This window comes from Ursus americanus, chromosome 9 (assembly GCF_024610735.1).
Source record: "Ursus americanus isolate L20-20 chromosome 9, mUrsAme1.1.p, whole genome shotgun sequence".
Taxonomy (NCBI): Eukaryota; Metazoa; Chordata; class Mammalia; order Carnivora; family Ursidae; genus Ursus; species Ursus americanus.
Window position 1 is genome coordinate 53,196,560 of NC_142135.1, and position 14,441 is coordinate 53,211,000.

General features: G+C 36.1%; 1 protein-coding gene across 3 annotated transcripts in view; it reads right to left on the reverse strand.

Annotated features, from left to right (window-relative positions):
• Positions 1–14,441, reverse strand: part of PKIA (cAMP-dependent protein kinase inhibitor alpha) — an 89,606-nt gene that overhangs the window by 61,582 nt on the left and 13,583 nt on the right. Inside the window, exon 2 of one of the 3 annotated variants that reach the window (XR_015725817.1) lies at positions 8,629–8,695. The exons of the other annotated variants lie outside the window; for them this stretch is intronic. The gene's annotated coding sequence lies outside the window, so the exon portion shown is untranslated. The remainder of the gene's footprint in view (positions 1–8,628; positions 8,696–14,441) is intronic. 3 annotated transcript variants of the gene reach the window in all.

Consider the following 14,441-nt stretch of genomic DNA (forward strand, 5'->3'; position numbering starts at 1 on the left):
GAAGTACCTGAAGTGCTAGGCTAAGGAGTGTATTTTGGATTTTTCTACGGTCAATGAAATGACAGAGAAATGTTAGAGGAAACAAAATCATAATAAAGTTAATACTCGTTCTCTTAATTAGAGTTAAATTCAGTATGTTCTGGTTTTAGCACTGGAAAACAATCTCCAGGTAACTGAAGGAGGAAAACCACATCCATTAAGAGATTTTCTCATTTTGATTATCACTGGCACCCCCATGCTAGCCTCTAGGCCTAATTTATAACACTTTTCTGAAGGTATAGACAAAATAAAAACATCTTGTTTTGTTTCATATTAGTACAAATGACATAGAAGAAACACCAAAAGAATTTATGAAATGATAAGAGAGCAAAACTGGGAAACAGGGAGTGTGAAAAATATATAGAGTCTGGTTTACAAAGAACTAGTTTATTCTTTATAGATCATTGTTAGCCTAGTCCATGGAACTTTACGCTGGATTCCAAGCATCTGGTAACCTATGAAATAATATGTAAGACATTGTGTGCATTTGTATAGTCTAGGTATAAGGGATGGAAGAAAACCTTTACGAGTAGAAAAGAAATTCTTGCTGTTGTGTATTATGCAAGCCAAAAGCAGATGGGGCAACTTGGCAGAAACAGTACTATAAGGGATATAAACAACTTGGTCCAAGTACACAGCTCTCAGATTTGTGTTGAAAGAGTTGTGTTACATTATTCAAAAGTAAATTTTAGAATGTCTGGAACAAGAGTTCTTTCCCCTGTGTTCAAGACACAGAGGGTTTCTGAGAATCTCTTTGAAATCACACTGAAAATTCTGTGCCCATGTATATGTATATATACATTTTCTGAGAAGTCATCAAAAGGTTCATAAGCCCTTCGATGGCACTTTCTCATTCCACCTCTGTGCTGGGTCTCCCATTTCTGAAGGTAGAAATTCCAGCTTCTGAGACCTTGGGCATAAGTCAGCAGGTGGTGAGGGACCCCTCTCCAATATTCTGCATCTTTGAAGTGTCCTTAAGCGAAGCAAGCGGCCATCTAATTATGTACATCATTCCTCACAATTGTTATTACTGTATTTTAGAAGATTAACAGATAGGGAAAAAATAGTAAGTAAGTAGGTAAGAGGGCCAAGGTGAAAAGTAACAGAATTTAAACTATGATAGTAGGAGTGGGGATATAAAAGTAAGGATGGGAAGGAGGGACAACTGGGTATTTGGTACTGTTAAAAAAAAACAACACACACAAAAAGGAGTTACCTGGGCTAAGCCCTATGTCAGTAAACCAAGACTTAATAATAATCGACCTAACCTAACTGCAGTTTCAACCTCTCCTAGGAATATAATTAACCAGTCAGTCTGAAATTGCCTGGTCAGCACTAGTGAGGTAATCCACCGTACCTGAAATAATCCTTTCTCCTGTTTATGATTTCTCTGTTCTACCCCTTTATCCCTTTAACAATCTTTCCTTTCCATCAGCTCTTGGAGTTCCCTTCTATTTGCTAGTTGGGATGCTGCCTGATTCATGGCTTGTTGAATAAAGCCAATTAGATCTTCAAATTTGCTCAGTTGTATTTTGTTTAACAGCATATACCACAGCATTTTTTTAAACCTACGTTGTCACTCAGTGTTTGGAAAACAAATTGTTTTTTTAAAATTGTCACTAATTGGGAAAAGAAGGAAACAAGAGAATCAGTGCCTGGTGTATAATAGGCATATAATACATTTTGGAAAAAAGCAGACTACAAATTTTAATATTAGCTATATATTAATTTGCAGAACAGATAGGAGTTAGACTTTTATATTACTAATGCTTACAATATTTGAACTTCTGGTTTTCTCAAGTTCATTAGACCCCTGATTATTGTTGCACTGGAGCCCTAGAAGTTTGAATTTTGAGATATGGATGAAAAATGAGGTCATGGCATAGAGAGAAATGACGAAACTATAAAAATGATAAGGAGTTTGGTGAGCCACAGTTGACCTCTCAGGAAGGTGTTAAGTGGGCACTGTTTCTGGAGGATACAGCAGTGGCTTGAAACACAGAGATAGCCAACATTACTTCCTAACATTAAGTTCAAATTTGGGGAGGACAAAGAGGTAGAATAATAATCAGAAAGTGACATAAATGTAAGAAGCAGATTGGCTTTCTTTCACTAGAGAAAGAGAAAGCTAAATTTCTGTTGGAAATGGTAGGGGAATCATTTGAAAAATCCAAATTTCAATTGAACGGAAGAGGTGAGAAAATAAGAATAAAGAAAACTTAGTTTATTCATGAGGAACATGGAAATTAGAGTTAGTGAAAACCAGTGTTAAAACATGTCTTTGCCACTCATCATTTGAATAATTCTGGACTAACCAGAAAAAAATATGAGCTATATTTCACATTAAGTCAATGTTGAGGAAAGTGATATATTTATGTAAAGTATACTACAGTTGGTAATTTGCAATACTTTAATAAAAGTTCACATTAAAATATATAGAGAAAATTACAGAATTATCTGCCCATTTAAAAGAAAGCGGTATTATCCTTTCTTAAAAGTCCTGAAAGTTAAAGACAAAAAGTACGAAATGTAAATTACTCACTGAAGTTTCTGAAGTAATTAGAAAGTTTGAATCAAAAAGAGATTATGTTTGGGGTGCCTGGCTGGCTCAGTAGGTAGAGCATGTGACTCTTGATCTTGGGGTCATGGGTTCAACCCCATGTTGGGCATAGAGCTTACTTAAAAAAAGAGAGAGTGATTATGTTTAACAAGGATGTGTTACTGTTTAACACAATCGTTAAAGAAACAGAAAAGTTCAGTGGGAATACTTTCCCATTAAACCTTCCCCTCTGGCAGCTGTTGTACAAAGGGAGCCAGCACCTGCCCCTCATTTCCCTTGAATAGTGATTAACTTCTTCCAGGAGGGTTAAACTTCACGGTTAAGAGCATGAGGTTGAACCCTTTGTGCCTGAATCCTAGACCTGTCCACTTGCTAACTGTACAACTTTTGACAAATTACTTAACCTCCTCTAAGTCTCTTTATTTTTATTTGGATAAATGTGGGCAATACTTATGAGGGTTAAATGCCACTGAAAAAATAAATTAGTATGTATTTAAGTTCTCAATAAATGGTGACTAAGAATGGTGACTATTGTCATCAGTAGGAATTTGGAAAGTTAGATGGAGATAGTAGATGGATTCACAGGGGAAATGCAAGAATGTTGAGGTTAGGCTGAATTAGGTTAGACTGACCTGTTTCAAGAAAGGTAACAACTAAAAGGCGTCCTCCTTCCCCTTCGGCTGCCAGAAAAAAGAGGTGAGGTTGATAGAAAAGAGAGAATAGGTTGAAAACTTCTAAATGCTTTATTTCTTTTCTTTGAATTTAATATAATTTTAATTCTTTTAGGAAGGGCACAATCTCTCCAGTTTGCCACAGGCGTCTTCCTTCTCTTACCTGTGACCTGGCCCAATTGGCTTGGCCCTATGGGCATCTAAGTAGAGGAAGCATGTTTGAAGTGTTTTACACACAAAAACAGAAGAAGCTATTTAACACTACCACCCAAAAGAGATATAGATATACATTTACGTGTTTCTGTGGGTCTATTTGTTCAACGTCTCTCTTAGCAAGAGCTTTGAAGATAGACTTCTCATCCTCTCTGACACTTGTTTGGGGCAGGGACAGCAGCAGAGATAGCAGAGAAATCTCAGATTGAAAGACAACCTACCAATACCCACAGGACCTACATTACTATTTCTTAATTTTCTCCTACCATTAGAGCTCTCAAAGAAGTGATTTATACCCTTTCATTGCCTTTTTCATTCATTCCTTCTATGTATCTCTCACAATCAGGTTTACATTTTTTACTTCATTTTCTTCGTGATGTTATAATTGCAAAAATGAAGTGAACTTGGCTCATTCTTCTCTCTTCTTGACCCTAATGAACTATGAAACTAGTAAATATTTTTTTCTCTTTCTCTTATCCAGCAGTCCACCCTATAGGATATGAAATTGTACAACGCATAAGACAAAATTGTTCTCCTACAATATATTGAATTGTGTATATATAAATCTTCACATTCATTATAGCTGTATAATATTCTTTTGTTATTCATTATCTATTTATTATATTCATTTACATATATAAAATGAATGTGAATATTAATTTTATCCCTAAAAATTTAAACCCTCCAGGCAACAAATATTTCTGTCTTTGTGAGCTATCTAGGTCTCTATCCACTACTCTGCTTTTTTTCTCTTTGTCTTTTCTTACAACTGTCTAAAAACATAATAATCATTCTTAGTTCAAGCAAGGATCTGGCCTGGAAGCCACAGCTTATTTACTGCTGGTTTAAAATAATTGGTTCAAGAAATACAGGACAAACTAAGTAGTCAGTTATTGATGTTGAATATTGCACATTTTAACGCAGGTGAGAGACAACAAGTACTACAGTGAGAATATACTTACCAGTTCCCAAGAAATATAAGAACCAAGGTAAATTGAGTCCAGTTATTTATGAATAAACCAGGCAAGTTCTTATCTCTTGGTTCATGCCTCTGAGTTTTTCTTGTTCTATACAACTGTCATTTCTTGACAGTGATTCCTTGCTTACACTGAAGTGGAGTTCTCATTTTCACCTTAGCTCTAGCCTTCTGAGAAAGGAATTGGTGTACTTATTTTCTCAATCTCTTATCATGTACAGCCTTTCTTCTCTGATATAGCAAAAATGTTACTGTTGAGAAAACTATTTGCTTTGCCTGTTAGTTGATCTCACCAACCTTTTCCTCTGCATTTTCTATGCTGTGTTTAATCAACTTAAATTACTTACAGTTGATTTCCAGGCCTACTAATAGACCACCTCTGCCTTTCAATACTCACTCACCTTATTTCCCTTATTTCCTTTTTTTTTGTCTATCATTTTTGGTTCAGATTTCCTGTATTTAAGTGTGTTGTTAATATTATGCATAATATAGTCATAGATAATAGGAGAAACAGATGCAACACTTTTCTGCCAAGGCAAACACAAAGCACAGTTGTTTCTTCTCAATTGTGTGCACAATCTGTCTGCTGGGATGGGTCATTACCATCTTCAAACATGTAAGACTAAGTTACATACCAGCTGAACATCTCCAGATTCTGCCTATCTCCCAGGCTACAAACTTTAGAACAAGCTTTGACCCTTAAGCATCTGTTATTGTCTGAGTATCTGTGTATCTACCAAATTTGTATGCTGAAATCCTAATGTCTGATGTGATAGCATTAGTAGATGGGGCCTTTGGAAGTTTCTGAAGTCATGAGGGTGGAACATTACGAATGGGATTAGTGCCTTATAAGAGAGGAGCCAGAGAGATCCTTTGCCCCTTCTACCATATGAGGACATAGAGAGAAGGTACCGGCTCATGAACTCCAAAGAGGACCCTCACTGGCAGGTGACCATGCTGGCACCTTAATCCTGGACTTCCCAGCCTCCAGAACTGTGAGCAATAAATATGTTGTTTAGAAACTACCCAGTTGGTAGTATTTTGATGAAGCAGGAAAACCAGACTAAGACGGAATCTGTCTCCCCCTAGGGGAATAGTTTCAAAACCAATTGCATAGTAAAATTAATGTATTACCTCAGCACACACCAAGTGATGCCTGATGAGGTAAAGTCCAGAAACAGGTTTTCCGAAGAGTTCTATCATGATCTACTACCACATACCTGAGAGATACGCTTTCATTAGTATTAGAAGCTTCACATGGCTGTGGTTTTCTTCATGGCAGTGTAGACACCAGCATCTTACCACCTCTCTCTAAATGAGCTTGGATGCCTCTCTTCTTGTCCTTGTTTGGGGTTTACTCTAGTTTTGAAACTTGGACTTAGCTGATCTTCAGACTGGTTATTGTCATAATTATCTATTCTCTTTCAGGAACATTCCTTATTACTCTCATATCCTAGGGCAATTTTAGAAGTGTAAAGCAACAAGGAGTATCTTAACAAGATGAGGGGGTAAAAAAAAGGATTGTTGTTCATTTATTCAACATTTATGAGTAGTTGCCATGTGCCAGGCATTCGGGCATTGTGCTTTTGATGCTAGAAACAGTGAACAGACACTGTTTTCAAGTGGTTCATAGTAAAGTTGGCATGACTTTCAACTAGACAGACAATATAATGAGTAGGTTAAGTGCCAGGATAAGGGTTAGGGTTAGAAGGGGGACACAGAGAAAGAACAAGTTTATCATGAAATACTTTTGGAAAACAGGACATCTGGTTCATTTTTTAAAGAAAACATACGAGTGTGAAAAACAACAAAAATGTTCAGAAATGAACATTTAAGGCAGAGGCAATAGCATGCATAATGAGCAATGGTGCTTCTAAAGAACAGCCAATGGTTAAGTAAAACTGAAGTGTAAGAGCCATTTGAGTAAGTAGCACAAGAGATGTCAAAATTTTCAGTGAATAATCTATTGTAAGAATATATTTCCTTTCAGGGCGCCTGGCTGGCTCAGTCGGTACAGCATCTGACTCTTGATCTCAGGGTTGTGAATTTGAGCCCTACATTGGGTGTAGAGATCACTTAAATAAATAAAACTTAAAAAAAAAAAAAGAATATATCACCTTTCTTTCTTTCATTCTAGAAATATTTACTGAGTGGCTCTTCTATGCAAGTGATTATTATAGGTTCTACAATGAAAAACCAAGACCCTACCATCATGGACTTTGCATTCTAGCTGTGAAGGAGACAATAAATAAACCAGTACTAAAATATATTGTCTGTCAGATGGAGACAAATGTATGGAGAAAAATATATCAGGGATGGGATAAGAGCATGTATGTGTTAATGTGTGCAAGAGGAAATGTTGCACTTGCATGTTCATGTGCAAAAGTTATTTTTTATACAATGATCAAGCCCTCACTAAGGAGGTGGCATTCGAGCAGAGACTTGAGGGTAGTTTAATCCTATTACTATACCCTACATATAAAATTCTAGTTGTAGGCATATGAATTTTCTAGAACATTTTCAGCAGATAAAATTGTAAATGCAAGGGTCTTTGTATGGGAGAATGCTGTGTTTTGAAAGCACAGCAAGGAGGTTGGTGTTCCTGCTGTGGAAACCTTAAAAAGAATAGTAAAGTGGAGAGCCAGTGGCGGTGGAGGGGGTACAGATTAGATAGGGCTTTTTAGAGAGTCTCTTTAAGTACTTGTACCCTGGTAGCTCTTCCCTCTTAGAGAGAGAAAAGGAAATGTCTAGCCCCAGGAAGTAAAGAACACGTATTTGTTATTTTTAACTAAATACTTAGGCTTAAAAGCCTAAAATCTTCATGGAGAGAGAGATTTTACTAAATTTTTATAGCTTTTTTTCTTTAAACTACATCAGAGTAATAGATGAATAAATCCCAAGAACTGCCAATGTAGGGAAAGTACCATTAGGATTTTTGTGTTTTGTTTTGCTTTGTCTTATTTTTTAATAACAGAGAAGAGAAATTACCATTACTACTTTGAATTTGGGAAGAACTTGAGTAAAGAGAGGCTAAATGGCTTATTAAACTGTAAACCTTGGTTTAAGAATGGGAAGAGTAGGAGTGCTGTACTGGCTGCCCTAGGCCAATCACCCACTCAGAGGAGGGCCATTTACTTTCAGTTGGCTCCCCAGGGCAGGAGCAATTATCTTCCCAACAACTTGGACAGCTCCCTAAACAAGACAGAGGCTGTTTTCAGAGGTCTCTCATTCCTCTTCCTGAATCTCCAAACCCATTTTAACTTGAGCAGTGGTTCATCAAATGTATACCAGCAAAAGTATTTCCTAGGAACTTTATAGAAATGCAAATTTCCAGGTGGGGCCCCAAAATCATTGTTTTGACAAGCCTTCTGATCTCCTGATTCAATTAAATCCTGAGTCCCACCCTCTCCTGGTCTGAGAGAGACAGAGCCAGAAAGAAAAGGTGGGGGGGGGGGGGGAGGGAGGAGGAGGTGGGAATGCCCAGGAAATTGTGTTGGAAGGTGAATCCAAATAGTTTTTTATATTGGGCTTTTACCGTGGTAATTTACAAATGATTGTAAACAACCACAAATTGAAACACGTAGTTACTTTAAGGTCTCTTTAGCAGAAATCAATCTTGTATTGTGGCAGTTCTCCTATACTCTGGTCTATTACTTGGTAGGTCATTTCCTCACAGGGATGACTAACAGCAGTTCTACAGAAAATGCTCTTTACATTTAAACAGCACTTTCTGTTCCAAGATGTCAAAATGCTTGACAAGTAGTGAAATGTAGCTCACTAATTTTCTCAGCGCCATGAGAGTAAATAGTCAACATCTACCATCATTGTTGTTTACTGGTGATTTTTTGGCAAGGAAAGTTAAAATGCCTTGGCTGTGTGTTGGAAGTCAATGGCTGGAGAAAATATCATTCATTTTGGATACCATAGTACTGGAGTTGATGGATTATTCAGTGAGTTCTATTACTACATCCCAAGGATAAATAGGTAACTGCTCATCAAGGAGAAAGCCCAAAGAACATTCTTGTACTTTCTTTAATTAAACCTGGTTTTTGAAAAATCATCTGGCCCAATCTACATTTAATGATCGTTTGAATGGTACTCAAATCCCTGTTACTTTTGGTTGCTTAGAATTGATGTCACTTGAAGAATAAGAAGCAAAGGCTCATTACCTTGGGGAATGCTTGAGAACCACAACTGTTTCAGTCATCCTTGACTCCCCAGTGACCAGTACAGTATCTGGAATAGTATATGTGATCAGTAACTATTTTTTGAATGAATGATGCATAAATAAGTCAAGATATTTTTAGAGTCGGAGACCACCTGTCAGGAGAAAAAGTAGTTTAAAAACTACTAAGTTCTCAAAACCTGGTGCGAGATGAATGCTGATAAAAACTTGACCATGCCCTGTCACTGCATATGATTCTGTGACACCAATATCTACTAACTGATGTGGAAAACAAAGGCAGAAGAAAAATTAAGTTTCCTTACTACCTACAGCCCATTGACAAGTCCTTGAAACAGGCAGAGTGACATTCCTCTAGGAACTCAACTGCCTCAATATTAATACTTTGTTAAGGGCCAAAGGCAATCTTGGCCCAAACCCCAGGATCCTGTAAGTCTACTTTAACATATAAAAATTCCTTTGGATCATATAATTTTCTTTCTCTGATTGACTTATTTCACTTAGCATAATACACTCTAGTTCCATCCACGTCGTTGTAAATGGCAAGATTTCATTTTTTGATGGCTGCATAATATTCCAGTGTGTGTGTGTGTGTGTGTGTGTGTGTGTGTGTGTGTGTGTGTGTATACACCTACCACATCTTCTTTATCCATTCATCTGTTGATGGATATCTGGGCTTTTTACATAGTTTGGCTATTGTGGACATTGCTGCTACAAACACTGGGGTGCAGGTGCCCCTTCAGATTACTACATTTGTATCTTTGGGGTAAATAACCAGTACTGCAATTGCTGCGTCATAGGGTAGCTCTATTTTCAACTTTTTGAGGAACTTCCATACTGTTTTCCAGAATGGCTGCTCCAGCTTGCATTCCCACCAACAGTGTAGGAGGGTTCCCCTTTCTCCACATCCTCACCAATATCTGCCATTTTCTGACTTAATTTTAGCCATTCTGACTGGTGTGAGGTGGTATTTCTTTGTGGTTTTGATTTGTATTTCCCTGATGCCAAGTAATGTTGAGCACGTCTCCATGTGTCTGTTGGCCATTTGGATGTTTTTGCAGAATTGTCTGTTCATGTCCTCTGCCCATTTCTTGATTGGATTATTTGTTTTTTTTGTGTTGAGTTTGACAAGTTATTTATAGATTTTGGATACTAGCCCTTTATCTGATATGTCATTTGCCAATATCTTCTCCCATTCTGTCAGTTGTCTTTTGGTTTTGTTGACTGTTGATCTCACTGATATGTGGAATTTGAGAGACAAGGCAGAGGATCATAGGGGAAGAGAGGGAAAAAATGAAACAAGATGACACCAGAGAGGGAAACAAACCATAACAGACTCTTAATCTCAGGAAAAAAACTGAGGGTTGCTGGAGTGGAGTGGGGTAGGAGAGATGGGGTGGCTGGGTGATAGACATTGGGGAGGGTATGTGTTGTGGTGAGTGCTGTGTATTGTGTAAGACTGATGAATCACAGACATATACCCCTGAAACAAATAATATATATTAATAATTAAAAATTAAATTAAATTTTAAAAAATTCCTTTGGAAACTTCCTTTATCTCTACCCCTCAAGATACATGTTGGCAATCATCCCCCAAGTATATGACCTACTGATATACATCGGAAGGAACTCACGACTGAGTTTCTACTAAACAGTAATAAATGACGTTTCCTAACAATAGCTATCTCCTTCAGGATCCTGAAAACCTTGTTTCCAAAATACCTGAAGACTTACCCTATCCCCAACCACCCCCAACTTGAAAATATATAATGGGTCATTCTTCATGACCCCAGGGCAGCTCTCTCTGCCAAGGGGTTCTGTCCCCTTGTTTTAATAAAACCATCTTTTGCATCAAAGAGGTCTCAAGAAGTCTTTCTTGGCCATTGGCTTTGAACCCTAATGTCTTGCCCTACATCACTAACCAATCAAAATAAATTTCAGAATTCAAATTTGGGTGTTTTCAAGATGAAGATTCCTCTCACCTACCATTTCTTATGATAAAATTTGGAAGCCTAGAATCAATAGACAACATACTGGTTTGTGACTTAAAATTGGAAAGTTTTATCCCATTTTGGAGGCATGAAATAAACTGATGCACAAACATTATAATTTTCATTAATGAAAAAACCTAATTTTCAAAATGCTAAAGGTTAGTTTCTCAAAATATTAAAATGGCCACAGGTCATAAGCCAAGGCACCCTATTTTTTTAAAAAATAAGGGACTATAGGGGCACCTGGCTGGCTCTGTTGGGGGAGCATGCAACTCTTGATCTCCAGATTGTGGTTCAGGCCCCACATTGCATGTGAAGATTGCTTAAAAATAAAATAGAAAAAAGAAAAAAAGAAGAGACTGGAAAGTTGCATAATTACTATTAAAGATTTGCCAACTTTGTTTGAAAAAAAATTACTTGTTTTAAATAAAACAAAGCTCAACTAGACTGACTATATATCATCAATTTTAAACTTCCTGCGTTAGATTTAAACTTCCAAAATGCCAACCATGCATATTAAAGCTGAGATTTGTTTTTTTGCTTAAGATTTCTGTACCCCCTTCCTGTTTGAATTTTACCCTTTTTTAACAATATTGCTGAAAATTAGTGTGGTTTATAACCACTGTTTAGCACTCTCCCAGCAGTACTTAGGACAGTGGCTAGTACATAACAAACAAATAATATAGTTTCTAAACTACCTTGATTAAAATCCACGCTTATCCTGGTTTTAAGCACTTGAAGACAGAAATAGTTACTAATTGCACAAGAACATATGAATAATCCAGAGTAAATGTTAACTACAAATACAAATTATCTATTAAGATACAGAACACATCTGAGATTTGGGATTACTTCCTGATAAGCCCGAATTCAGAGCTAGGGTAAACACTTGAGGCGTGTTACCATTTTCTGAGTACGTACTGAAGCAAGAAGTTGACAAGAGAGTATGTAAGATTTTCCAGGCTCAAATAGAGCTTGACTCATCTGCATGGAAACAGCCTATAAAAGACAGAAGGGTCCATTGTCTACTGGATTAAGCACCCCCTGTGGCAAGGCATGCAAGAGAGAGGAAACAGAGATCTAGGTTTCAAAGATCCTTACTCCACTTATCTGCTCTCACAGGATCAAATTATAGGCAAGTAAGAATGTGAGAACCATTGCTAGGTACCTTTAAACATACAGTAACAGTAAAATGGGTTCAGTGAACAGTCCATTAAATCTGACCAATCAGAATAATTCCTCCTTTCTTGATGGAACAATTCTGGTGGAAATGAACAAAGGTGGGCATGGGATGGGAAGAGGGTGCTTTCCTTTTGTTACAGATTCTAAACTTTCTTTAAAAATTTTCCTACGATTTAAGCCTAACTTAAAATCTTACTAAAATTTATGGGCTTTTTTAAAAATTAAAATTAAATAAGCTGAGTGCTGAGGGCGAAAAAACCCTGGTAATAATTTTAAGATAGATTTATTGCTGTGAAAATTACCAGAATTGTTTTTGTTCTAAGTCTGAGACTGCCATAACATTTCGATTATGATTATTAGTAAATAGAAATTCACTGGCTGTCTCCATCTGATACTATTATCAGAGACTTCACTTGAGAAAATTTAAAATTATTTATTGTGTTGAAAATGCTACAAAACCCTAAATTGAACTTCATTATGTAGCACAGAGTTTTCAACAAACTGGCAGAATTTTGACATCTCTCCTGCCTTCAGCTCTTCCTTCTTTACCTCCTCCCCTACTCCCCTCCCTTTCTTTCCACAAGCTAGTAAATGGGCATATAACAAATAGTAGGGATCAAAACCCTTATATTCATTATAGGGGTTGGGAATGTGGACTCTTGCAACAACAGGTTTTAGATACTTTAAACTGGTTTTAAATACTTTATCTGTACCATAATACTAGCTGTGTGACCATGAATAACTTAACCGTTTTGTCTATCTGTTTGCCTATCTGTAAAATAGGTAATAATAGTGTCTACCTCTTAGCGTTGTTGTGAGGGGGAATCTATTTGGTTTTAGAACAGCATTTAGCACAGAGTAAGCAAAGTAAGTATTATTTTTCACTTCTCTGAATATGTAAAATATTTAGTATTTGGATCCATAGTCTCAAAATTTAATATTCACTGATGTGAATGGCTGATTAGTTAAATGGAAGGGGGAAAATGCTATAGTAACTATTCCTTTAGTTTCTCATTTTATTTTTTTTTTTAACTGAAAACCAGAATCACCATTTCCTGGTATTATCTGTTATTGATATTCAGTTCAAAACCATAATGTTGTTTCTGAGAAGACACTGAGTATTTGAAATGAAGGGAAATAAGAAATAGTAGAAAATAAACTTTATGATTTTATTAATCCCAAGCAAAAGATGAAATTAATGGCAATATATGTGAAAACTACAGAAAAGTCGTACAAAAAGAACCTCAAGTACTTACAGAATAGTTGAAATTCAAATGACAGCAAATGACTAATTCTTAAATCAAGAACCCTTCACTAAAATTAAAAACATAAATGCTTTCTTTTTCTTGCTTTCTTGTAGGAGGTGAAAGAGTACTTGGTAGGTGTCAGACTATTTTAAAAAGCAGATTATAGTGGTGATATTTCAGAAGCATAAAAATACTGAGGCAGATCTTATAAATGACTTGTTTAAAATAATTTTATACTTAATAGAAACCTAGTAGAAATGCAATAAAAGTGTCCAATGTAGTTACAGAAGAGAATTTGCTGTGAATTTTAGTTATTAACTTTTAAAATGATAGATTATATGGCCAAGTGCTCCAATTAGGTGGCAAATTATACAAATAATGTTCTGGTTTGAAGGAAAAATTACTATTTGACTTTCACCTAGATAAGTGTGTGTGTAAATAAAATGATATAACCTCATGAATATTAGCATTGTGTCAATGAAACTAGATTTGTATATTATTTAACCCAAATAAGCCGTTATCATCATCAATGTTTATTAAGCAATGCAATCCTTTAAGTAGAAGGCATGGTTCTCCAGAAAAGAAGTTGATAATGGCAAAACATAAACTGGAATATGGTGAAAAAAACAATATAGTTGTTTTTTTGTTTTTTTAAATTAAATCTAGAAGCTTATTTAACATGACCACCTCTTTGAGTTGATGAAAGTAATCCATGTAGATTTTCCTGGTTCAGGTTCCAGTGAGGTCTACAGGCAAATTTATAAGTAGGAACAGATCTAAGCCTATTTCCATTTTTCTGCTTACGCTTATACACATTCAGTTCTTGTAGCATCTAGGAAAGCACTAGATTGACTGGGGCATGAAGCTAGTCTGAATTCTGGCCCTGCTACTTAATAACTCTATGTACTGCTTAAGTGGCAAACTGCATAACTTCATGAACTTCAGCTTTTCCCCTCTGCAAAATGAAGATAATCGTTGCTGTACCAACTTTGGAGAGTTAGGATAATTCAATGAGAAAATGGATATAAAAAATGTTTTGAAAGTATATAGTACTTTAAAAAAAATTATTTCAGGATGAGGGAAAACTTCCCTTCCTCTAAGGTGGATTTCCAGAAATCTATATAAAAATTGAACATTTCAGCAAAACTCAGCAATGTTTAAATGTTACAAAACACATCCAAACCAGCACATTTCTTCTTAAACACTTAAGTAATACATACACATTGTAATGAGTTTGGAAATACCAAATGAGATTGGTATTGAGAGGAAGCAAAGGTCACCCTTTCTATTTCTTAAGTTAATTATTGATAATTGATTTAACATTTTCCTCTATGTATGTGATATTCAAACCAATATGCTTTATTTATTAACATTCTTCT